General features: G+C 33.3%; 1 protein-coding gene across 1 annotated transcript in view; it reads left to right on the top strand.

The window, feature by feature from the left end:
- Window positions 1–26,815, top strand: part of Pde8 (phosphodiesterase 8) — a 100,489-nt gene that overhangs the window by 6,059 nt on the left and 67,615 nt on the right. The window lies entirely within an intron of this gene.

Below are 26,815 nucleotides of genomic sequence, written 5' to 3'. Positions count from 1 at the left end.
TCTGTGGTGTGCTTTACTCATTTATTATGCCGGAAATTATACAATGTTTGCGTAAACGCATGTTCATTTAAACTGTTATTAATACGAACGTTTGGATGGATGTATGTTTGTTAGAAATATCCGTAGACAGCATAGATCTCGCTGAAATTTGGTTTAAATGTAGAACATAGACTAGAAGAACACATAGGCTACTAATTATATTTTTTTCTTTAAATCCGCGCGGAGAGTCGCGAGCGATAGCTAGTTTTATAATAAAGCATTATAAAATTTTGTGCAACTAAAATTTCTCCAAGTTAAAATTTGTGGTAGTAATTGGATGTACTTTGCAGGTTACATACAACTATAGATTAAGTATGTTTACATTTCATTTTTTTCTAGAGAAAATGAAACAGAGGACAATAATGCGTTTTTATGTAGTTTTCCGTAGTGGAATTATGGCGATGTTTTGCATTCTACATGTACCCTAGCTGGAACTATTTTGATTGAAGTTTATAAATTTTAATAAAATTTAAACTATTTTGTAGTGAGTCAATGTAAGTTGAGATTCAAACGATGAAAGCCACATTAAGTAGATTGTTTATACGTCGTGTTGTTTGATGTTTACAAAACATTTTATGGCGTGGTCTTCTTTGATGTTGATCACTGGAAAATCTGTGTTCAACACTGTGTTTATTTTTTCCGATGAGATTTCTCTTTTCAAAAGCCAGTGGTAACTGATTTGCGAAAATGATTTACGTTTGAGTATATGAAACTTACAAATCTTATATCATTCTCTATATAGTTCTATTCAAATATCTCGGTGGTCCAACGATACGCTGCGCAGTGCTATCCACCGCATCTTGCGGAAGAAGTTAAGAGCTGCCAAGATATCTGTCAACAACTATATATTGTAGTAACAATATTAGATTTAGATATTGTCACTTTCACAGTATTTATTATATTTAACGAAAGGAAAGTATTTTTTATGTACAAGTAATTTGGTATTTCATTTTATTGATTCTAAATTAAATGCAGTTAGTTATAGCAAGGTAAACAATAAACCCTTAGGTCAAGACCATTAAAATTTGTTTTGTTTAACTGTTCGCAATATTTTTTATTATTATAATATCCAACATAATCGAACTACAGTTTTAATCAATTGAAAATAGTAGTAATAAGATATAATAGATGTTCAGGTTACGTAACACGATACAGAGATGCATCATGACGCATAGAGTCTGGAGATCACTTCACGAGAGGGTCACTCCGCTGTGACGTCAATGACCTGAGTGCCAATACTCCACTGTCCATTAGAAAAGCTATACGATAAGAGAGGTTAAGATATAAATGGAATGAAGAAAAAAATGCTACAATAACTTCCTAATTTATAAGTGTAATAGTTTATTTTCTTTAACAATACGTGTTAAGTATTCTGGTAGAAAATGGACATCTTTGTTTTTTTATATCATAAGGTGGCAAACGAGCGAGCGGCCACCTGAAATCGCTGAAATAGCGAAGTGACTTTTGCCCACAGACATACGCAATTGCATATGCGTTGCCTACCTTTAATCGAAAGAGGAGAGGATGTACACAAAGAAAATATTTTCCCTTTACCTGCATCCTCTCATCCGGCAAGTCCACTTCCCATCCTTTCCTTATAAGAAAAAGGGTGGGAAGGGAAAGAGGACTAAATTAGGCCTCTGGGAGGCACACTCATCAGACGAAACGCGGAATGGCTTTCAATTGACGCCTGTCTTCTGTGCGGTCGTGGTATTTAACCGGGCGAGCCGGGCCGATTCGTGCGAAGATGTTAAAGCGGGCTCTACCACTGTTAAGTGTTAAGTATTCTGGTAGAAAATGGAAATTGTTAAGTAGTCTTTCAAAGCATACTTAACTTATAGAAGGTATTCCTTAGGCTGTGGCCACGAAATTAGCGAGGATGTGCAGGGCTAGAAAGTACTATTCCGATCGCTGCGTAGTACCATATTTTAGATCACATCGCCTCGCTCCGCTAATCGCATCGCGGAAATTTCGTGCTCGCGGCCTTAGTCTTATGCCTAGGAGAAAGAAATAATATTTCTAGTACCATAATTTTATAAGTGGTTTAACGTTTGTGTGTGTTTATTTCTTGGTCAAATTAAATAGAACATCAAATTGAAAAAAATATCCGAAAAAAACCCCAAATATAAACGAAATTACTTGATAAGTGAAAAGTCTGCTTTACCCTGGGTCTTTGAGACCAAAATTCTCATTTAAAATATATTGTCATCTCTGTTTTGTCAAAGGTGAAAGTCAGGGATGATGATATTTAAACAAATATTTTATCCATAGTTAGTCATTTGTTGAATTGTTTACATTCCCAGATAATGTAAAAACGCGAACTATGCATAATAGATAAAGGTGCAAAATCATTAAGGAGCTGTGTTGTTCCTAAAATCGATAAGAGAAGCGTACGTTTAAATTGTTTAGTAGCTAAGGTCTGAGATAACGGTCTCATCATCCTTGTTATCAGCAAGATAGAGATAAGGGGCCACCGAGCACTTATAGCTATCAGCCTGTCTTAAAATAGTTGGGCAATTTGTGAGTCGTTCGCATATTATGGCTTGAGGATGCATTAGTTACCACCTGCCAGAAATCGTGTCTAATGGCTTTGTTTGTTACGCGTACGGTACTACTGTCTATTTTTAAATCTTAAATAAACTAATGAAAATTTAAATTATAGAACACTTCGTGAAAAATATAACAGCTGTTTAAATCTTTATAGGTTTTTAAACAACAGTTTTTTTCCAGTACAACTCATGATTGCCAGTTGTAGGATGTGACTCTATTGTAGCTTCTTGGCTACGAAGGTATTCAATGTTTTTAGGTCGAATCCAGGATGTTAATTTCACATTAACTGTGTCTTTATTAAAAACTTAATATTAAGTAAAAATAATTGTGCTAGTTTATAAATAAGCTATTTAAACAAAGTCTTTTTCACTGTAAAATTCATTTGGAAAAACATTACCAGCGGAAGCTGAAATTGTATTCCGAAAACCGTTTATGAAATATGGAAATGAGAAAATATTAAATTTTGTATTGACACCATTGACAGCGTGTTCACTGAATTGTTACAAAATAATTTAACTGTTGCAATATTGTTTGCAGAGATATATTAAATTAATAATAATAATTATTTATAAATATGTTTTGATGTGATAGAATATGGCAATCATGTCGCCGACACATATGGAACCTTTTTATACGTTTTTACTTATAATTTTTATATTTTTATATTTCGAACGTAATGTATTTTTTCTTCCTTTTTTGTTGCTATTTAAAATAGCAGTTGTAAATATATCTTCAATAAAACAGCGCGTGCTAATATTTTTCATTTTTTTTCTCTTTAAACTTAATTATATTATTTTCCAAAGGTTATCAAAATCCAACCGTTCTTTTCCATCCTATTTATTTTCTGTCGTCTTTAAATCTCTAGAAAATTTAAACCGGGTCCAATGACATTATTTATAGTATTTTCATCTTTAACGTTGACTCTTATCCAATCAGTTGCTGTTTTCGTAATAACGTTGTTGTTCTTTTTTTTTATTCTTAAGTCGATACACCGTTATACTGGCTGCTCGTGTCTTGAATACATGAGAATTTCTATTTTACGTCAATATAGCTTAAATTTTTATTGGACCAAACATTACTAGATCTCTCCAATACTGTTTGTGACCAACGTTAATTCACTGATAGTTGCTTTTAATTCATTGCCTGATATTTTTTTTTTGTTATAAAAATTAGAAAAGAACAAGAGGTAAGCTGTATGTCTCTTGGAAGATAAAATATTAATATATCTACTTTGTGAAACAAATAATATGATACATTTTTTTTTAATTTGTCTACAGAATATCACTTTATCAATGGTAAAATAATTAATTGGAAAGTTTAGATGGATGGATGGATGTATGTTTGACGGATTACTCCAGAACGGCATAATGGATCTAGATGAAATTTTGCCCAGATGTAGAATATAATCTGGAAGAACACTTAGACTACTCATTAATTTTTTTTTAATTCCGTGCGGATGCTTTTACGGGCTACAGCTAGTCAGTTATAAAAGTAATAACATACCTTCCATTATATCAGTATAAATAAATGTAAACCTAGCCTCTCTAATTAAACTCTCAGTAACTATTCATTGTCTGTTGCTGATAACAATGGTGATAAGATAAAGGATAGTGTTACCTGGCAACCCCGTCTATAGCGACTTGTCACACGATTAGACGTCACACGTCAATAGTACGGACATTGTGTTCATTGTGTAGCTGTCATGTTGTGTTAAACACATTAGTGCAGACAGCTCTGATAATAATATTATATTATACATAAAGACATAATAAATACAACAATGGAAATTTGTTTTATTTAAGAAAGATTATTTATCATCTATAATGAATGTTTATCAGCTTATTACTAACATGGTGATGGCTTTATTCTGTTGGACCCATGAGTTAAGGAAGAACAATTTAAACCAAAAAGTGAATATTATAAAAATCTTTTCAAATGTTTGTTTGTATGTTTTATTCAAGATTCAAATATAATTGTATGGCTTCGGAAAGTTTATGGACAAGTCTGCAATTTTAATTTAAATATAAACTTTAGATTCTTAAACATTCATTGGACGGTAAACAAGGTTCCGTTTTTGTTTTGTAGCTTGTAAAATGAAGAAGAAAAAATAAATATCTCATTTCAAAAGTTTCCTTAACCCAAGGGTCGTGGCTCTGGAGTATGAAATAATAAAGAAGTAAGAAATCTCAGTAATTCAATATTATGAAGCGCACCCGAGTTGTGAATATTTCAATTTACCTTTGACTGTCTGAACAGTTTTAAGCTTATCTTAACAATTGGCATGGAAACGATTTAAAAGAATTCGTTTGTTCTCAGTTGAATAAAGAAGCTATTTTAAATTTGCTTAATCGCTTTATTTCAGGTTATATTGGATGAATTTAACTTTAAGCGGTGATTGTTCACTTTTATAGGACCTTTGTTATAGGTACCATCGCCTATTTACTGGGGATTACCAACATAAAAGATAAATTTAATATTACAGTAATGTAATACCATAGATGAAGACAAATGAGTTTCTAACACAAAAGATAAAACGCATTAGACGCCAAATTTTAAAGTTTTCTCTTATACTTCTAGTAGTGTATCGCAATAGCCAATCGAGACCAAAGCAAGCTCAATTTTGATATTAATCTGACACTGATTAGGTTTGTTATCCAGCGAAACAGTTACTCTTACAGCAGGAAACAATATCTTACCTAGATGTTAACTCTCGCGTTCCATTTTTGCAACGTTTAATGTCTTTCTTTTTACGCTTTTCTTTGATTCCTGTCCGTTTTTGTGGCTGTGTGAGTTAAGAAAAATAATGCAATATAATACTTCAAAGAATATACAGCTGTTTGATGTTAACGCTTCGAAGTATCTTTGTTTGAATAATGAAATATTTAACAGTTTAAATAATGTAAAGGAAAAAAACACGATGGACATGTCTGGTGGACGGTTGCTCTATTATGTAAATAAATTTAATTATTATATAATATTTTTTTTTATAATATACGGTGGCAAACGAGCGAGCGGCCACCTGAAATCGCTGAATAGCGAAGTGACCGTTACCCATGGACATACGCAATTGCATATGCGTTGCCTACCTTTAATCGACGGAGGAGAGGATGCACAGAAAGATAATATTTTCCCCTTCCATGCATCCTCTCATCCGGAAAGTCCACTTCCACTTCCCATCCTTTCCTTATGAGAAAAAGGGTGGGAAGGGAAAGAGGACTAAATTTTAGGCCTCCGGGACGCACACTCATCAGACGAAACGCGGAATTGCTTCCACTTCACGCCTGTCTTCTGTGTAATATTAAATATCTTTTTTTAAATCTGCACATACATTACTTTCTATAACTTCTAGTAACATGTATTTAAACTAAATTAGGTTAAGATTAGATTGACGAAAAAGCTAAATTAGAGATCATTACTGCTGTTGTTGAAAATCAGATTGTTTCGTATAATATCGTAGTCAATAATTCGTAAAATGCTCTTGCGTCATCACACGAATGACGTGCGTATTTACGATGCATTTGATGGACCAAAACAGGGCATTCGTAAGCGGATTGTGACGTATAACTTCCGATTTGTATTGACGAAAATCTAAACGTAAACTATTCGTTAGGTTTATTATATAGCACTGAATTGATTTATTTAAACTTAGATCATTTTAACCTAAGTTTATTCTTTGATAAAAATCATATTTAAACCTCAATGTTTTATATTTGTTCTGATTTATATTACTTATAAGTTGGTGATTTTACTATAGTAATTTGATTTATTTATTCTACATATAATACTAAATATATATATATATATATATATATATATATATATATATATATATATATATTACATTAAAGTATATCAAATAAACTTTATACTAAACTAAACCAAACTAAACATTGAACTAAATAATGTAAAAAATCGACCCCAAATCCAAGAGGCTGGCTAATAGCTTTTATTATAGTTCTTTTTTTATAAAAACAATAATATAATAAAATTAAAAGAGCCCTAGCCCTCAAATTGTACGGGTGATATTTTACATCGTAACTTTTGAAAACAACTGAATAAAAGTAGTTAACGACAAAAGTAGAAGTCAGAAATAAAATAATTAATTAATTTCCAGAAACACTATTCACGTTCACAAATTGCAACGAATTGAAAGTTTACAGCCAACGTCTGGTTTTATCACCCAGTGCAATTTGACTTTAATTTTCTTTAGTACATTCTACTAACATTTTCATACTCTTTTATTGCTTTCAACAGATGTTCTTTTTCAAATGATTTTCGACTATTTCAAGTTAATGGGTTGTTGTAGTTTGATAGTTTCTCCTCTTTGTTTTAAAGTTATATTATTTCTATGTTTATTTGATAGCCGACTTTATTTTATTTACAGTTTTGGACAATTTTATGATACTAAAATATGCCTTGTGACACCTTCGAGGACTAGTTTGAACTTATCTAAACATATTGTTAATTTATTTTATAAATGAGTTTATTTAATAGTGAAATTAATTTTTTTGACTTTTTGAATCGGATTTCATAACTTTGCACCTTTAAATTCATTAAAATATCATCATCATCAGCTCACTATAAGTCCCGACCGAGAGACTCGGAGCCTACCCTAAGTTAAGGGTGATTAGGCCATTATCAACCACGCTGGCCAAGTGCGGGTTGGTTGACTTCACACATATCCTTGAATTTCTTCTTAGATATGTGCAGGTTGCATCACGATGTTTTCCTTCACCGTAAGAACGTTGGATAAATGTATATATGTAAATCGAAAATCAAAAAACACATTGGTACATGGCGGGATTCGAACCCAGGACCTGCAGATTGCAAGTCAAGTGCTTGACCACTGAGCCACCGACGTTCATTAAAACATGCGTTATGATAATTTTGAGTATTACTTTTCTGGGGTTTTAATTAACAAAATTCCAAATAACAACCTAATGATTGAACGAGCTAGCTATGTTTCAAATATTTTATAAACTTCCTGTGTACATTTTCCATGTTATGTTAAAAATTATAATGTACGTAAAATTCACGACTGCGGACACAATAAATCATAAGTTTACGAGAGAGGACGCAACATCCCGCTTACTCGAAACATAACGATGATTAAATATTAATCATGTAATGGAAATTGTTATTTCGTAATATATTAGGTTTTATAACTCACTATATGATATTAAATAAATTAAAGGTGGATGGTATGTATAGTCAGCTGCATAAATATTTATACATTTACAAAACATTAGCATCTTGTACCTACAGACCTCGGTTTCAAAGAATATTGTATTCGTCAAAATCATGTCTTCATGGTCGGAAGCACATGGGCTTTGATATATGGACACATTTTTTCTAAACTGAAGGCTTGTACAAGTTTCCAAACTTTGATAAATGTATAAACATTTATGTAGCTGACTGTACTCATCTCTGTTATGTAGCGCGTGGCTATGTTTTTGCCTATATTGTTCCCTGTCTTAGCATATCAAATCTCTCTCAGCGACATAAGAACATATTTTATATTTGCTCTTTGCCCTTTTACCATTTCTTAAAGAGCTCCTAACTGTTAGATATTATCACTATTTGTTTCACTGTCACGTGTCAAGGAATCTTTTGTGGCTCAAAATATAGTTTCAAGCGGGTAAACATTGCTTTTGAAAACCGTTGATAAAACTCCGTAAAAAAATGTATTCCTTCTATCATCCGTATTGTATTTTTTAAAGGAAATGATAGGGATGACATCATGTAATTCTACGGTAATTTGGTAAAGTCAATAAATTGTTTTTACCTACAAGATAAAAGAGCAAGTGTATTCATTTTGTGGAAATTGCCTTTATCTGGGCACATCAAGTAAAACAAACTTAAATGCCGATGTCTCGTGAGAACGCTTTAGTAGTAAGACAAGTCTTTATTCCATGTCTTTTAAATAACTTATAGTTATAAAAATCGCTGTCAGCTTATGAATTACTGCTATTCCTTGAGGTCGTTGCTTCGGGCCGTTAGCTATTGTAGGACGCCTGTTTATGCAGACTATGTTCGAGATCGTATCTTACGCGTGTTGCGTTTGTTTTGCAAGCAGAATGCGACCGCTAACAACGACAATACACGTTGTATGAACACGTGATGATAGCTGTATAGTCAAGCATTCGCGTATTTTTTCACCTTTAACATTCGCGCTGTGAAATTATTAGTTCTTAGCGATATTTCCAAACAGTTACCACTGGGAGTACTTTCAAGAAAAGAGCGTACTTTCTCCTTGTACACCTGCAATCCATCGTTCATTCTGCCGCCACCTGCGTAGGTCAATTGTCATGAATGCGTGGATATCGCGTTCGGACGGACGTTATGAGCGGTAACCTTTATCTCAAAAATATATTAAAATACTTAGTTGGAAAAACACAATAGGATAGTAATATATTTTAAAGGTAGGGCGGTTTGCGCGAAACTTCCTGCCTCGCACAGCAGCGTTGTGGAATAGTCTGTCCTCGGCGGTATTTCCAAACCGCTACGACTTAGGGTCCTTCAAGAAGCGAGCTTATCACTATCTCAAAGGCCGGCAACACATCTGCGGTTCCTCTGGTATTGCTGATGTCCATGGGAGTCGTTGAACACCTCGGTTTTCCCGTTGCTCGTTTGACCCCTTCTTTTATAAAAAAGGGCCATGGATAATTACTAGGAACATACATCTACATATATTGTTGAGTTTAAAAAATAACAAAGGAAAATTACCTACTTACTAAGCAAACATATCAAGGTTTTTGCATCAAATTAATCGCTTTTAAATTTATTCAAGAACAGTCGCCGATGCGCCTTGTGACGCGCACAGAATACAATATGCAACATTTTTCAGGTGAAGGTGTCGTGAGTGACCAGAGTACGAACATGTCAAGTATATCAAATATGTTTTATCGCGTATCCTTTTACCCTTCAATTACCTTAAACTAGTTCGTGCTTGTTAGTGTTAAGGAAAGTATGTATATCATTGTTTATTTTTCGTGGAAGGAATATAAATATGTTGCCAGTATTTTTATCCGCTTTTGAATCGGCAACTCTAATTTAAGAGCCAATATGTAGTTCAAACTTGTTACGAAAAAAACCGTGCAGTTGCTGAGTGAAATTGAGAGTTAAATGATCAAAAATAGCAACATTAAAGGAGTTATCTTTATATATCTCAAAGGCCGGCAACGCATTTGCGGTTCCTCTGGTATTGCTGATGTCCATGGGCGTCGTTGAACACCTCGGTGTTCCCGCTGCTCGTTTGCCCCCTTTTATTATATTATAAAAAATAATTAGTATTTCGTAGACGCATTCACGTGAAAGAAGCAACAGAATAGAATTAGGTTAGCATCAAAAATTTGTCGCTGGCGTTTTCAAAAACTACAATAGACTAAATTACACAATAACAAATCTAAATTGACTCAATCTTTCAAACAATTTATGAGTGAAATCTATTTTACAGTGTACGATAAATGTTACAATAAACTACAATAAAAGCAGTCAACTCGAAGATCATTCAATTTATTTAACAGACATGCAAATTAGGGGGCCGAGTTTATCATCGTTTCGTTTAGTATTTACTAAGAAAAAACAAGCCATTATTTATGAAAATAATGAAGCGAATCCGTCTTAGCGAAATACTTTGTCACTTTACAGTGACAAATTGTTACGGAGTTCGTATTTAGTGGCAAGGTGACAATCAGGGTTGTCACTTTGGGTAATTTGATTAAATACTAGCAATTGCCCGCGAATTCGTTCGCGTTGAATTAAAAGAATCTAACAGTAAGAGCAGTCATATGGGGATTGTGTAGCTTCCCAACAGTAAAATAACTTTTTAAATCGGTTCAGTAGTTTCGTAGTCTATTTAATCCCAACAAACAAACAATCAAATCTTTTGTCTTTATAATATTAGTATAGAAAAACTAAATGTATGTACTAGGGAAATAGACGAATGTATTGACTCTGTAATTTGACTTCGTCAACATCCAACTACACTTGGTGATAGTCCTAGGTTCGATTAAAAACTTGTACCGAATTAGATGAAACTTGAAATCAAAAATTGCATAATATATACGACAGTTTAATTCAATTTTTGTGCGGTATTCCGTCTATTAATCTAGATAGAACGGTAAAATATACTATAAGGATGTGCCAAGGTCTTAGGATTTAAAACTACGCCGGCAATAAATATCCAAAAGTGACAACCATAACGAGGCGTCCGTTTTATAAATATGTTTTAAAGCTTGGAAGTTAAATCACGTCAACCGTCAATATTAAATGAGTGTGTCTGACATGAACAATGAATACATTACGCAAACGGTGCACCAAATATTTATGTTCCATTCGTTTTATTTCAATTGAACAACAATATAATTTTTAATCATTTCCATCGTCTTCTATGACAGAATTGGTTAAAAAAAAGCAAATTATCATTTGAATTTTTGTCTTACTAAGATATACCTATGAAGAGAGGTCTAGCCACCCAAATGGGGTCTAAGCCCCCGTATAGGTGGCTAGGCATCGTCACGTAATTTTCATCAAATCACATGATATTTATCAATACCATAGATCAAGGTCGGCCTGCGTAAGCATTGCGTCGTCTTCTGTTGACATTGATTTACACGTTCGTATCCAATAGAATCCTGTTATTTATGTAACGTTTTTGCGTTTACGCGCAAATAAACGTAACTGTTACGTACGTCAATATTATCGACATTTTTGGTACATATTATATTTATCAATATAAGTAGACAAGTCTCAAAACTGAACATATAGAATATTAAAATTGTAGCCACAAGTACGTTTTTTATAGAATTACGAAGTTTTTAAATAATCAAATTAGTATGAAAATCTTGCAAGGGAATATATAAATGAGTCTTTTTTGTCTGTACAGACATGTAAATATATATTTACTTATTCTCATTTTACGATATTGGTCAAGGCGCTGATGCGCATGTAAAAATAATTTAGGTATTTCAGTGCTTGATGTCTCGCCAAATATTTTAAAGTTTACATTGGACAAGATTCTTCAAATTGCATCTAAGTATGTGATATATGCAATTTTCACAAAATGACGAAAGCAAACAATTTTTATAAAATACGTGACCTATGGCAGATAATGCCAAACTTTTCGAAATTTAAAACCTCGTTGAAATCGGAAATAAATGACAGAAATAAGAACATAAAATTTCTTTATATTTTTCAGAGAAAATCATAAACTTTCGAGTTAATGGAAACAGGATTTCCTTATTAACTGTATTATTTAGGATTGCATAAAAACAAATGCGTTTCAAATATTAGGGCAAGTACATAACAAAGTGCTCGTTACATCGGCCTCGTCTCGTTCTGGGTGACGTCAATCACGGCACTGGCAAGGTGCCTCTGATTCGTACCGAACGAAAAATCTCCGTGAACCGAGGTAATAAAGTTATTGTTGATTTTATACGATACCGTCTCACGCATTAGTGAGATATATTCTTAGCGTGGAGATAACGAACTGTGTCAGTGTTTTATACTAGTAATCAGATAAACTGCCATAAATTAAGTTGTCTCACTTAAGTGTAGTTATGGAAAATCTACACTAAGGGTTTCTCTTTGTGACAATAAATGACTGATGGAAACATGAGACTATTAATGTGTCTCTTTCTAATGAAAGTATCTCACGAGACTCATTTAGCAATCGTAAAAATATTTCGACGATACGTTTGCTATTAAGAGCCATTCATAAAAAAAATAATACATATGAGCGTTACGTATGATCTAGCAGAATAAAAAATAAAACATCAGCTTCACTGATCTAACAATCTTTGAATATGGTTAAGCTATAGTGGATGAGAAAACGCCATCTATTGACTGCTTTTCAAAATTATCAAACTAAATAAACTTTACTGTAATATGTAACACTTTGTTATTTTAGAATAAACTTCAAAAAATCGAAAAATTACTTTAGCGATGTTAAAAAGTTTTGACGACTGAGATTTCAACTCGTTGACTAATTTAGAATTCATTCTGTACACTACATGTGTTTTGAGCCGATGAAAGGTGATATTTCGGACAAGAAAACGAATCGAATGATACGTCTCATTCAAATCAGTCGTTTATGCAGTAGGCTACCATAAACTAACATTTCTAAAGACCCACATATTTATTATAAATAAACTTACATACGCGTGAAACGCCTCACACTCTTGCCCGTCGGGTAAAAATTTTCAAGTCAAAAGTTTAATATAGCAAAAACAAACTGCCAAGTAACTGACTCGCTTATAAAGTAATTAACAAAGTTTAATAAAAGCTTTTAGGTAAGGAAACTTCCAAGTTATAACTAGTTATTTGTTGCGAAAAGATGAAACTAAATTTACCAGGTTTCATCTCTTTTTTTAATACTTAAGAAATAACAATTTTTACCATTACGCAACTAATCTGTCTTAATTAATAAATCAATTCAAAAAGGATTGTTACTTTTTATTTTTTCAACGCAAATGAAACGAATTAAAATACTTTTTAGTGCTGTACCAGCAGTGGAAACCCACGGCTATTAGGCAACATAGATATACGTATAACAAAGTCCTTCAACGTAGCCCTAAGCAACATTTCTCTATCACATAAAGTCTGCAGCCAGTATTAAGGTAATGTGAAAAACTACCTGCTCGAACTAGGGTTGTGTACATTTATTTTGTCGACCCTTTCTTTACACGTAATACTATTTTTTCATATGAATAATATCTAAATGTGCACTATATAAGATCCGGAGACCTAATTTACTCCTCTTTCCCTTCCCACTCTTTTTCTTATGAGGAAAGGATGGAAAGTGGAAGTGAAATTTCCAGATGAGAGGATGCATGGGAATGGAAAATATTTTTATTCTGTGCATCCTCTCCTCCGTCGATTAAAGGTAGGCAAGGCATATGCAATTGCGTATGTCTATGGGCAACGGCCACTTCGCTATTTCAGCGATTTCAGGTGGCCACTCGCTCGTTTGCCACCTTATGATATATAAAAAAAACAATATTTCTTTGTAGAGTTTTCCTTCAAAACAAAGTAAACATACACAAATATTAATATCCCGATGTTCATAGATGTAAACACTACATTAAATAAAGGTGAGAGTATCGAAAGCGTTTTATTAAATAAGAAGATGACAACGTGATGCCGGTCACGTCGCTCCTCGCTATCACGTCGCAGTCACGTCGCAGTCCCGTTTCTGTCACGTCGGACGGCCAGCGTGCGAGGAAGCGGCGTTTCACGCTTGACCAGTTATTTAACTCAACCGTCTTCATATACGATTAAAGGATTAAAGGTTAAAGTTTAAACTTAACTATAAAACTTAATAAATTACGAATCTTAGGAAAAACTAGTTGAGTAATTGTTATCAAGTTTGAATAGGTTATTTCAGTTTTTTAGATTTAGAAATCTTGTATTAAAATCAAGATTAATCAAAATTCGAAGATTTAAAAACTAGTGCTGGATTTAAAATAATATCGTTCATTCAAATTTTTCACCGTTTTATAGTACGAATAGAAGCTTTTTGCTTTGTATGCTGAATATTGATTTAGAATTTTAAATGAGGCTTTGAACAATAGAGAATGGCGTGCAGAAAATCGCTTTACAAATTGCTTTCCTGCGACATAAAGCTGAATACATTATTGTAACTTTAGTTTAGTAAAATACACAAATTAGATCATTTACTATGCCATTTTATCATCAGCATGTCTGAATATTATACGGTAAGTTTTATAGAGGAATAAAACAGATTTTTTTTTTATATCATAAGGTGGCAAACAAGCGAGCGGCCACCTGAAATCGTTTAAATAGCGAAGTGACCGTTGCCCATAGACATTCGCAAATGCATATGCGTTGCCTTCCTTTAATCGACGGAGAAAGGGATGCGCAGAAAGAAAATATTTTCCCTTCCCATGCATCCTCTCATCCGGAAGGTCCACTTCCACTTCCCCTCCTTTCCTTATAAGAAAAAGGGTGGGAAGGGAAAAAGGACTAAATTAGGCCTCCGGGACGCACACTCATTAGACGAAACGTGGAATTGCTTCCACTTCACGCCTGTCTTCTGTGTGGTCGTGGTATTTCACCAAGCGAGCCGGGCCAATTTGTGCGAAGATGTTAAAGCGGGCTCTACCACTGTTATATCTCCATGTTTATCCAACAATGTATAGAATATTTATTATGTAAGTATTATAAGAAAACTTTGCCGCTTTTTAATACTCTATTGTACTTCTATGAAACTGAATATGTCTATTGTTGTCGTTAAAAGAAAACTTTTTAGACTACGAGGCGTAGGTACGACGAATACAATACACATTAGTAAGTTTTTGTTGCGTGGGAGATGTAGAGTTCCAAGTTTATGGACCGAACGATAGATAAAATTTCACATATAAGTCTTTACTATTATAAAATTTATTTTAGTACACTTATGTAAACTTTCTCGAATAGAATTTCAATACAAAAATCAACAAATCATCAGAATTTGACTATGAATAGAGCACACACACGCAGTGTGCTCGATTCATAGTCCACACCTGTTTTTACACACCTCTGTGTATTCGCTGCCACATAAATTGGACTAACTAGATTCGACGTGTGTATGAATGGATCAAGACTCATTTGTTGATAGTTATATTTGGACTCAAGCCAGGCAACAACAGGTGGTCCCTAATAACTTGGGTAAGTGACCTGTATATGTCAAATATGTAAAGTCAATGTTAATGAATTACATAACCTTATATTACTTAATTTCTTTGTATTTGTATTCATTTCGCCCTGGTATGTAATCAAGTTTCATATACCTACACACAAATAAATTTAGACTTTATGTCCACAGCATAAAGTGAAAATTGCATCAAATGAATTCGTGCTATAGTATTGTGTTCACAAAGTTCCCTAAACATTGAATGTGGAACATTCGAGAATTGATGTAATGTTTTGAAGTCGTTTCGTAACCGTATTTTAGGGCACTCCTTTTATAATATTTTTACGTTTGAAATTAGGCTAACACATCAGTGAGACTTGAAAAATATGTTGTTTTATAAATAAGGTGTTGTCAAATAAGGTTGAAGTCAGCTTGTTGTGAATAGACTTTGCCTAATTTTAAAACAAAAACTGAAAAATATTAGCTGTTTCTTAATTTTACTTCTTTTCATTACTAAGTTTTAGACATTATTAGTTAGAATCATTTAGAGCGAATGGCGCGCTTTCGTTACCAAGTCAAGTGTCAGATTGATTAGTGTGGTGACATAAACATTGACATTTAATAAGACTAGTGTTTGAGTGATTTTCTTCCTACCATAAGATAAAGAAAAAATTATTTACACAAGTGTATACATTTTGCGTTAACAAATAAAAACATGTTCATTGAGAGCGTAGTACTTCGATTTATTCAAAACATTAACATTTTAATAAAAGATGGCGCCAATACCAATATCCGACTTGAATTTATATGATCGGCGCCAGTAATGTCGACAGAATAATCAACCATTAATTCTACCCGACGTATTACACGATTCAAACTTTATAGCGGCTAGAAGTTGCGAGCCCGTATGCTACACCTGTGTTGGTCACGAGTGATCAGATCACTAATTGGATCACTATCCTTTTGTAATTGATCTGTTCGTCACAAAATAACCTGGGTGATTTAAACTCTACATCTTTTAGACCTGAAACCTGCGTTATCGAGTCTTATGAACCTGATAGACAAAGCGGGTCGTTAGTAATTCGGATTATGAAAAATGATTATTCGACGCAGTTTTAGATTAAACGGAAAGTGCTAGGTGGGCCCACTGAGAATGGAAGAAAACTCGGTTAAAAGTATGCCCGGCACTGACTTTAAGTAACGTTGCGAAGATACTTGAAATGTTGTTCATCGTAATTCATGGAACTGCGAGCTGCTATTAAGTTTGGATAGCACTGTACAAGGGAATCCAAAAAAAGCGTGCAAATTGTGTCTTTTAATGACGAGCGGCAGGCGAGCGTCGAGTGGCGAGGGATTTGAATTAGATTGCGTTCAAGCTCGTCCCAATTTAGCAACATGTTTCGTTTATGTCCGTATTTATTACGGATGTAACGATGTTGTTGCATTCTCTGAATTAAAAGTACACACACCTTTATGTGGTTTTTATGTGTCCTGCTATGTATCCTGTTTCTATGTGGTCTATTAGGCCAAACATGTTTTCATATTGACATTTACCTTACTAGTGCGTAGTGTTTTTTCGAAAATATATTTTAAAGGAATACTTTATTGTATTCCTCTAATAGATTTTTTTAAGTATAGAGGCATAAAAGTGTTAATTTATTAATCTGTCTTTATCGGGTCGGTAGCTGCTTTCTGCCGACAATATTCCCTTCGTTAATTCACCCAGAGGCGCGACCGAATATAATTATACTAACCAGATTTGCCGCAGACATTAAATATTTTCCTACACACTTTGGTGCAGTTTTCACCTTTGAAAAGTATTTTTAAAACATTGTTCATTTTAAACTTTCCTAACCCCGGCATATAAGAAACTCAACCGTAAAAAAATCCTGTAATGGAAACAGTATTGTTTATTTAACGTAAGTCATTCAAGACTAGACAAGACATTTTTAAGATAGTTTTGAAATGGACGAAACTTTATAAGACGATATGCGTTTGTAATAAACAAATTGTTTTCGTTGAATTTGTTTTTAAGTAATAATATAGGAATTAAGTATTAATTCTTTGTTAAATTTCAATTAAAGTGTCGGTTAAAAGATTTACGTTAACAGTCACGAATTCTTTGTAAGTGAAAAACAATCGTTTGATGTTTATAGGGGGCGCTGCGGGCGGCAGGTAAATTGTTCTACTCTGGTTTCTTTCATCGTAAAATCGTGACGGATTAATAAACATATCGACCATTACAACTTCATTTTGTGAAGTTAAATGTATACAAATTAACTTTGTTACGTTGTTTATTGAGTCGATAACACGGCGCCAGAAATGTGCAAAGCAAATTGCGTAGACTATAATTTCCTCGAAGCGACATAAAAACAGTTATAACTGATCGCATAATTCCGGTGTACTTTTAGAAGCTGCACGACGAAGTACTATGCTATTTGTATTGTCAAAAAAAATACAGACAAATTGATAGCCTCCTTCTTTTTGAAGTCGACTCAAACCGAATGCGTGAAGGATAATATGATACTAGGCTTTTATAATACTTTCTTAACGATATTAAATACTAAATAAACAAAAGAATCTCATCATTATCGTCAATTGAGAAATTATGCGAAAATTTACTAAAATAATCATAACCTAAATACAAAATTAATATGTTTATTTAATATTCAAGAAAAAGCGGTTTTTATTTCCTATAACTTCCCTTAAATATCTAAAAAAATATTAGAGAATTTTTGTGCCGCTTGTCGCATTATATTTAACTGTAATTTATTAACTTTGAATTTGCAACGTAAATAGAGTTGAGTCCACGGACCGTGCGCCGTGCACAGGCATCGTATCCAATTATCGGATTGTATGATATACATTCGCTTCTCTAAATATTTTACGTTTGCGATACACTAATTAATTGGATGTAGAGCTTTCTGGCATTATTAGCGGCAAAACTCAACACGAGTTTATATGATACATATAGTTGATATAACACGTAGAAGCAAACCGGTTTTACGTTTAAAGCTAGTAATAGCGCCCAGGGTTTGAAGGCATCTTCCTTTTTTACCATGCCTTTGGGGGTCAGGTGGTTAATAGGGTTATGTCGGACTGTGCAACTGCAGATCTGTGGAGCCCCTTTCTGTCTAGCGCCCTGGGTGATTTCCCAAGCGGGCACTACCCTAACGCTGGCCTTGCGTAGAGGAAGACCAAAGAATGTATGGATTGCTGATTGTGTGATGGGAGCGAATTTAGATATCGATTCAAATAATTACATTTTGCTTTTTTAATTCATTGTATCTATTTTTGCTTTAGCTTGGTATTAGGCTTAGTATTTTCACAGTGGTTAGACAAGTGTACAGTTCAATGCAAGTTTAACAAGCCGCCTGTAACGCTGGCGTTCCAGTGGTTACATTGTTACGTACAATTGAACTGCAAAATTGTCTCTACAGTTTCAGTGCAAGCCACAGCTGCAGCTTACGTGTATCTAATGGTAGTGTTGTCAGTAATCACATGTAACTACAAGAGAGTCTGAATGAAGATAAAAATAAGTAAAGTTATTTTATTTTAATAACAATCTTTTCTTTATAAAAAAGGGTAAAGTATTATTAGCGTCGGTGGCTCAGGGGTCAAGCACTTGACTTGCAATCTGCAGGTCCTGGGTTCGAATCCCGCCATGTACCTTTACAAACTCTACCTATTTTATTTCAGTTACACGAGTAAATTATACAAAAGTCAATACATCACGTAAATATATACAAAATATACAGATACATAATTAATAAAATTGCATTGCCTGTATGTAATATAATAAAATAAATATTTCTTACAATTGATGTCTATCCTTAGCTGTTGCCAAAAGAAGCGATTTTTAATTTTCTTCTTTCTATTTTTCTTTCTGTCTTTCCGTCTGTCCGCAAGGCGTAGTCGTGACGAAGTGACTGACAACGGCTAGTATGAAATTAATACACAATAAAAATAAATATGGCCAGTATAGGTCGGATGGACAAAAAAATATTTCGTCAAATATATTCGATAAAGATACGTATTTTTCAATCACCTTGCCAGTTTAATATTAACTTAGGCGGCCTTGACATCTCCGCAACATAAACATGTCAACGTCGACATCGGATCCCGAAACATCGGTACCGAATTTAACCGCTGTCACATAAATTTCACTAAGGTCCCTGTGAAAATACGCAGTTCTTTCGCTATACATATTTGATGAACAAGTGGTCTAAGTAAGATCTCTCTACTCGTATTATTAAGATAAATTCTATCCACCGTGTTCTATCCTTTGTTCTAATGTTACGTTGTTACTTTTGTAATATCATATGATTAGCTTTTCCAAATGATTACTATAGATAAGAGTCTAATTATTATTTCGCATAGGAATAAAACAATTACATCTCTTATTAACCGATGTAACTCTTTTAATTTTTTATTTAATTATAGAGTTTATCTTATTTTAGTCTAACAAAGCGTTTATTTCTTATGTCTTAATCGCTCGATATAGAATGGAGAAATTCTTAACCTATACCTATTTTTAGCAGTAATGTATGGCGGCGTTTTTAAAACAGTCCGTGTATGGTAGATCTTCATCTTCAACTTCTTTTTGTTTTTAAAGTCGTAATTTTATTAACAATTTAAAGATCAGTCAATGTCTGGGTAACTTGATTTTAATAAGTGTAGACTATGATATAATTACTTTCCTTTTATGAAAATTCTGCGACGAGGTCGCTAAATAACCGCAAATTAATTAGACGCTATGAATCTGTAAGCGGTTTATAAAGTCAAATAAATTCATACGTCCTTTCATCTTCAGTTTTCCCTTTGAAATAAATGTTTCGTATTGATAACAATTACTTTAATTTTCTACTAGCTGTTATGAAATTAATTTAATTACGAAAACGATGCCTTACCTTACTAGTTAGCTATACTTACACATCTTTTTATAACAAGTAAGATCACGACAAAAAAAAAATTTAGGTGCCCTATTTTAAAGTTATTTTGAACGGATGTGCTGATATTTCAATGTTCAAAATTAAGTTATTAACTTTAACTTATTAAGAAAATTTTAAGGTTATTATAGAAATTCTACAAGTTGTTAAAGTTAGCTTAAAACTTAAAATTTATTATGATAGTGGAATGCAAGTTGGCGGAATAGTTTTTAATTCAATCCACCGCCGCACTGTCTCACAACTTGGCGTCATAATGCCAGCTCTATAGTAAACGACTTTAGCTTATCCCCTTAGTATCTTCGGATAGAGTTGCAACGATAGATAATTTTATATTCAACTTAAAAATTTAATTTTAAAGAAAAAAGTCAGAAATATTTAAGGAAAATTGCAAAATAATTTAAAAGGAAATTGGAGATAATCTTTGTTCGTATCGTATAAGACATTGTCCAAAAACAGAGTTCGACTGTGCCACGGAAAAAAATCACAAATATTGCAAAAACGGTAAAATAAGATCAGATGAGAAAATATTTAACTAAAAGAATGAGAATAGTTATAAACAACTTTTTAAAAAGCATGTCTAAGACTTTTTGCCTCTGCATTTACAAAAACAATTATCAAATATTACTTAACAAGCTGTCGCCCGCGACTACGTCTGCATAGAATAAGTTTATTAGTAGCCTATGTTTTTTCCAGACTATGTTCTATATCTATGCCAAATTTTAGCGTCCGTTAGCGATCCGTTCAGCCGTTCTGGAGATACTTTCAAACAAACATACATCCATCTAAACATTCGTATTTATAGTATTAGTAAGAAGTACGATAATGGTTTATTTAAAAAAAAAACTTTTAATCGTTTGTCAGTATGTGAGACGTTATACTTAATAGGTTTTTCGTTGTAAGCTTCGCTTAAGCGACGACTGGTATATACAACGTGAACCATCTATTGTTTAAGTTAACGCTTATAGAGCGGTTGTTCTGAAGTGAACGTTTAATTTCCTTTACCTTGATGCTTGCAGTGTGGTGCTCTTTTACTTATAAGTGTTTTTGTAAATGGCGTTTACTAGAAAATCGTGCTATTATGATACAGAAAACTTATTGGTTGAGATATTTTAATTATGAAAAATTAAATAGAAAATTAAATTAATAAATTACTAACATATTCACTTTGCTTTTTCTTTTCAATATAATATTCAAGAAACGTACATAAAATAAAGTCATAACATATTATAATTTATCATTTAGGAATATTTATATCGTAAAATAATGTTGGATAAATCTAAGAAACCGAATCTAATATACACTTTTAAGATTAAGATTTTTTTTATATCATAAGGTGGCAAACGAGCGAGCGGTCACCTGAAATCGCTGAAATAGCGAAGTGACCGTTGCCCATAGACATACGCAATTGCATATGCGTTGCCTACCTTTAATCGACGGAGGAGAGGATGCACAGAAAGAAAATATCTTCCTTTTCCATGCATCCTCTCATCCGGAAAGTCCACTTCCACTTTGCATCCTTTCCTTATAAGAAAAAGGGTGGGAAGGGAAAGAGGATTAAATTAGGCTTCCGGGACGCACACTCATCAGACGAAACGCGGAATTGCTTCCACTTCACGCCTGTCTTCTGTGTGGTCGTGGTATTTCACCGGGCGAGCTGGGCCAATTCGTGCGAAGATGTTAAAGCGGGCTCTACCACTGTTACAGTATTATAGTTATAGTAACTAAAGTTTATATAGCGTTCATTATAATATTCACAGGGAATTTGTAATTTATAAAACGTTAAAGTTGTCTAGACGTTCTTGTCAGATAAGAACAGTCTGGAAATCCTAGCAAATCAACGGAGTGTTTGCTTCGTTCTTATTGGGAAAGAAAATATTTCTATATATACTATACAAAAAAGGGAAAAAAACTTTGTACCTCTTTTTAAGGAAATTATTATAACAAATGAAAGCGATTTTTGGCATTTATTATAGTCGTATTTCCACCAATGGTTGACCACGATTACATTGTTTTCCGATAATATGTAGAACAACAATTTATTATACTGAATTCATTAAAGCTTAACAAAATTCTTTTAGAGAAAATGTTTAGCAACGTTTAGGTAGATATTACCGAAGCGCGGTGGGGCAGAAGGTCGGATATTTTAATTACTTGCCCTCAGGTCGCACAATGGCCGACACGTCCAGCCTTTCCTCGCTTATTACGGTAAAATTTATTTCGGACTTGACTTAATAAAATTTAATTAGGTTCTCTAAGACAGTATAATATTTTTAACTTGTAAGGATGTAACAAAAATATAAATTGTGATGATTTACTTCGCATTTACCGTTTGTATTTTTTTTATTAAATAAAAAGGTTAGCAAACAATTGCAGATTTTTTATTACTATTCGGTTTCAAAAGGCGTTTATTACATTACTTCTACTAAATTATCATGTCGTTTGAAAATATTCATTTGAAGTAATAACGAAATATTAAATATAAAACTCTTGGATTACGCATTGAATTAACTTGGCAGTCAATAAAGACAAAAGTATAATTTTCCTTCATACATTTTCGGGAGATTGCAATTTTAGAGTAAAATACGATGTCTAGACGTCATTGGCCTGCGACATGTCTTGAAAGTAGATTGAATACATTTTGTGCACCAGCTCTCTTACTTAGCTTTGAAATTCATAAATCGTAGATAAATTCTTATTAGAAAAGTTCGATGCTCTGAAAATGTTTCACTAGAAATAATTTCGTGAATATTTGTAAGCAACACAATTTATAACATACTAGCTGTCGCCCGCGAGTCCGACCGCGCGGAATTAAAAAAATTAAAAGAAAGCCTGTGTATTCTTCCAGACTGTCCTCTGTCTATGCCAAATAACAGCGAAATCCCTTTAGCCGTTCTGGAGATACCTTCTAACAAACATCCACCCATCTTTCTTAATTCAACTTTCTATATATATACTATAAGCTATATATACAAAAGCTTTCACTTTTTTAACGTAATTTCCATGTGATTTTCTCTATTTATCATTACAAAATGTAGCTAATTCAGCGTGGAATTGACAGCTATGTAAAATTAACTGCAATACGAATGTTATTTGTAGTTGAATTGTGAGGGCGGAAGCAATTTAACAGTTGGAAATTAATCGTATATTAGCAGTACTCCAACACACTACGTTTCAAGTGGGAACTTGAAAGCAATAACGTGTGTTTGTTTCTTAAGAGCATTGTTTGTTACTTGACAGGAAGTTTAATAAGAATTTTATAGTGTTTTACAATTTTATTTAACCGTTAATTTATAAAAAAATCAATGTATGAATGCCCGTCATCAGTACGTCAGCTCCAAGAGACACGAGCCTATATGAAATTAGGTATAATAAGAGTCTTATCAACACTGTCAGTGTAGTCAAACTTGAATATCCCAGATATGTGCAGGTTTTTCCTTATATAATATTTTCCTTCGCCTCGGACGTGCAACAATAACTTTTATTTCGTAAAATAAAAAAATATAGTAGCATTTTTATACAACGAAAATCTATTTTAATATTGATCTATGATTAATTTAATTTATATTCAAACTCTATTTATCGCTAGAGATTGCTAAGGGACCAATATTAAGTCCAAGTCTGCGTACTGTCTGCTAGATAATATCTAAGTTTAAAATCCAATATTAAATTTGATACCTTAGTACATTGCCCTTGTTTGATATTTGATGTATCCAATTTGAGTTTACAAGCCGCAAGTTTATAGCCCGTAGTTACAAAGCAGTTAACATTAATTCTATTGAGGTATTTAGAGGTTTGATCGAGGAGTAGTTAACGTCTAGACGATATTGGTAATGACTTTAGGGAATTTCTCATTTGACTTCCAAAAATGCTTCGGTAATTAAATGTTAAAATTAAAATTTAAATCACTATTTTTTTTTACTTTTGCAACCTTGTTCTGAAACTTTTCCTGAAGCTAATTTATCGGAATTTTTAGTCTGCGTTTTTTTTTGCATCCAAAGTAAGACAAAAATGGTTCTTCTATATTTATTTGTTTCAATAAACTACGATCTGATTTGAAGTATTGAAGAACAAAAAACATTTTTCATTTTATAACATACAATATAAATAAAAGTGTTCGGCTTAAAAATTTATTTACTTACAACTAAAATATCACCGAATAATTTGCTTCCTTCTCTAACTCTAAGTCTAACATAGTCTAAGTAAGAAACTAATCTAACTATAATAATTTTATAAATGCGAATGATTACATGGATGTTTGGATGCTGAAACTTGGCATAAACGTAGGACATAGTTTGGATAAACACGTAGGCTACTAATTAAGTTTTTTTTTGATCCCGCGCTGACGGAGTCACGAGTACATCATAAGACTCAAAAAATTATAATTTGGCACAGAGAATGTTATCCCTAACCATGTAACAAAAAGGTCGAGAGAGAGCCTCGGGCGAGGCAACTGATACAAATTATGTCGGAACAAAGGCAACCTTGATGACGATGTAGGGACATTTACAAAATATACTAACAAAAACTTTACTTGAGCGTCAGTGGCTCAAAGGTTCAGGCACTTGACTTGTAATCTGCAGGTCCTGTGTCCCAACATGTACCAATGTGTTTTTCGATTTACATATGTACATTTAAACGACGTTCTTACGGTGAAGGAAAACATCGTGATGCAACCTGCACATATCTGAGAAGAAATTCGAAGATATGTGTGAAGTCAACCAACCTGCACTTTCCCAGCGTGGTTGACTATGGCCTAATCCGCTCCGCGGCTCCGACCGCTCGGTGGGATCGTATAGTGAGCTGATGATGATGATGATGATGATGATTACTTACAAAAAAATAAATATCATTAGAACATATTTTCTCTCAGTATCTTTATATGTTCCATAGAATTTTTATTTACAAAAATGTTTGTAGAGACGAAATTAGCAACGAGCAGGGCAGCACGACGTCATTTCATTCATGCCTGCGGCCTTTTCATAGCACAACTACATTGGTAATTACCAATTTTAGTATACAGTAACGTTCACTGTCTGTAAATGACAATAACTCAATTGCACGGATACGATTCTACGCAATCGGTTTTGTCCCTTAGAGCATTAAGTTTCCCATCAATCTAGTTCACAAGGAATTAGCGTATGTCCATGATCCATTCATCGTAGTCGGCGACATCGAAGATATTATCAAAACGTCAAAACTTAATTTAGTGACACTGTCTTTTCATAATACTTACTAATTATAAGGGACTCATTTTGCGACCAACTCTGTGGGCGTCATAAAACTGTTTTAATATTTACACACTTTATTAATTTCAAATATATGCCCTTTTAAATACATAGTTCGGAAACAAATTATTTTATCTGAACTTTACAAAAATATATTTTGATCTTAGAAGCAAAGTTTACTATAATTCACAGACTAAAACATAAAACAGTGAGGGTGGTCACATGCCGGAAATTAACAACGATACATCCAACTATAAACTAAAATGGAATAGTCAATATGAAGTATATACTCAAAGTTTCTTGCGATCCCTCAAAGTTTTGCACAAACATGGAATATCAAGATGGGGATAACTTGAAGTTTACTTTGTCGGAAAATATCAATACCCTTTTCCCGGAAAGAAGTTCAAAAAGTACTTTAAGGAAATAACGTTTGCTTACATTAAATTTGTTAAAATAATATTATCCTGCATATATCATATCAAGCGTATACACTTGTTTGTCATAGAAATTCACTGCTTTATAGGGGACAAAGGTATATTGCTATTTAAATTATTTCTAGAAGAATGAGAGAGATATCAGATCTTTATGAACAAGTGTATAGGCAACTTAAACTCACAGTTAAGAGTAAAGACCGACAACTTGATGTGACCCGTTAAGCATAAAGTCATACTAAATTATGACTGCACACTAGCGCCACCCTGTCAATGTCAAAAAGTGTCATCATCATCAGCTCACTGTACGTCACCACCAAGGGGCTCGGAGCCTACCCTAAATTAAGGGTGATTAGGCCATAGTCGACCACCCTGGCCAAGTGCATGTTGGTATCCTTTTTTGTTTCTTTTCTTTTATGTCATTGTCCATAGCCATAAAGGTTTTACATATTTTCTGATAGAACAAACCGCGATAGCAGCGCCACTCTCACTGGGCCAGATATCTTTGTTTTACCATATGTAAACTAAAACTGTCTATTAACAACTGTTACAAATTAGCACAGCGAATCGTACTATTTGTCCTCTTACTTGTGATAATGAGTTCCATTCTAATTATAATTCTTCGCATGAAATTCACATTTAAATAAAGAATATTTTAACTCTGACAGATGATTGACATTTGGACATTTCAACGTTGTCAAAATATTCGAAGCGTCAGAATTGTGAAATTGTCGAACGAAACCCTGTCAATCAAATTGCCGTAAAATTGTATTCACTTAATTTAACTATTTTATTTTTAAAAATGAGACAACGATGATGAACGTCTTTGTGTTATGTAAATATGTTTGAGCTATTTTAAAGTAAAAATATGCGCTTTTCTATCGCACTATTTAGTTTAAAACCAGTTATAATAAAATTGTGCTCTACAAACGGTTACAAAAATATTATCGTAATATTAATTTCTTTGTTTTTAAATCAAATCATTTT

The sequence above is a fragment of the Papilio xuthus genome, unplaced genomic scaffold (assembly GCF_000836235.2).
Source record: "Papilio xuthus unplaced genomic scaffold, Pxut_1.1 DF828142.1, whole genome shotgun sequence".
Lineage (NCBI taxonomy): Eukaryota > Metazoa > Arthropoda > Insecta > Lepidoptera > Papilionidae > Papilio > Papilio xuthus.
The sequence above is the reverse complement of the archived record's forward strand: the minus strand, read 5'-3'. Positions and strand labels throughout refer to the sequence as shown.